Below are 1,567 nucleotides of genomic sequence, written 5' to 3'. Positions count from 1 at the left end.
CTTTTCCTCCTGTTGCCTCCTGATTGGTGGATGGGCTCCACCAATCAAAACAGCTGGATTTCAAGCCTGGGATTCAATCCAAGCTCTGAAAGGTGAGTCTGCTACACAACAAATAGCCATTAAAACGTTGCACTGTTCCTCACCCAGGGTGTGGGGTGAGGGCCCCGGAGCAGGGACCAGGCAGGGTGGGAGGTTGGGACATTCCCCAGTGGGAACCAGCTTGGGCTGAGGAGGGAGAGGGATGAAAGCAGAAGCCACTGCAAAGCCATCATGTGCAGGGAGGGGAACCAGTCCCAAGCAGCTCCAGTTCTTCCCCACGTGGGACTGGTGCCACAGCCCTGCAGGAGCTGGCATTTAAGCATGGGACCCGGGCCTGGCATTTGCAGCACCACTGCCCTCCTCACAAGAGCCCTTCCCTGGAGGCCGTTCTCTCCTTCCATGGCACCTCCTCTCTCCTGCCTCCTGATTTACCCCCAACTTTGCAAACGGACCCTTTTTCCTCTCCTTCCCTCTGTCCCCATGCCCATCCCCTCATCCCTTGGTCTTCTTTTCCCTGCTGGAGTCCCTCCTTCCCCTCACAGCCCTTACACCCAGGACTCTTGCCCTGGGCAGTTTGCTGAGCAGCGCAGGGTTTTGGCAGTACAAAAATGAGGGCGGTTGTAGTGATGGAGAAAGTGGCCCAGAATTTTGGAGGAGTCTGAGGGAGTTAAAAAACCAACCTCCACTGTTGTTAAGACAGCTCCAGTGTCTTGTATCCTGTGAAATTCTCCCTCTTTGCACAGGCTTGGCCTCCTGTCTGTAATCCTGCAGGCTGTGATGTGCTGTCTGAGTCAGGCACGCAGTTCAAAATCCAGGCCAGGGAGGGGGAGTCAAAGTCAGCCCTAACTTCAGTCCAGGGGACCTCAGGTCAGCTGTACCTGTCCCTCTGCAAGGGGATCCCCTGATGCAGAACCTGGATCCCCTAATGCAGAACCTTCCCTCACAGGCAGGCAGGGATGGCATGTCCATCGAACCTGCCTTTCCACATAGGACCATTGCCCTGTGCATCAGTCCTCTGGGAATGCACAGAGCCCCCGACCAGGGATCAGCACCTGACCATGCTAGCACCCTGAGCTGGAGCATCAGTGACAAAGCTGTGCAATGGGATCCTTTTTAACATGACATTTCTGCCTTGATGCTGTCCTGAGGGAGACAGACAACAGGGGTTGTGAGCTGAGGTCACACCTTGGATTGGACCAGCCTTTCATAGAGAGGATCCCATGAGCTCAGCAGGGCTGGGGGAGAAGCAGTCATGGTTCAAGGTAAGTGTGAGTCAGGCACCAGTTCTTGCTTGTATCCGGTGATACTTAGCAGCTGCCCCTGGAGCAGGGGGAGAGGGGAGATGTCAGGTGTAAGGGGCCACAGTACCAGTTAATCCTTCCTGCACTTCCCTGGGTTCCTCTTCTGGGTTTTGTACTAGACCGCATTAAACTGTGCATTGTATTATGATTTGAGTGTTCAGGACTCAGGAGGGAAAACATGGTTTCATTTGTTTGAGGGAGAATTCAAGTCCCCAGTAAGCCACTGC

Source organism: Alligator sinensis, unplaced genomic scaffold (genome assembly GCF_000455745.1).
Source record: "Alligator sinensis unplaced genomic scaffold, ASM45574v1 scaffold1933_1, whole genome shotgun sequence".
NCBI classification, from domain to species: domain Eukaryota; kingdom Metazoa; phylum Chordata; order Crocodylia; family Alligatoridae; genus Alligator; species Alligator sinensis.
Note: the sequence above shows the minus strand (reverse complement) of the source record.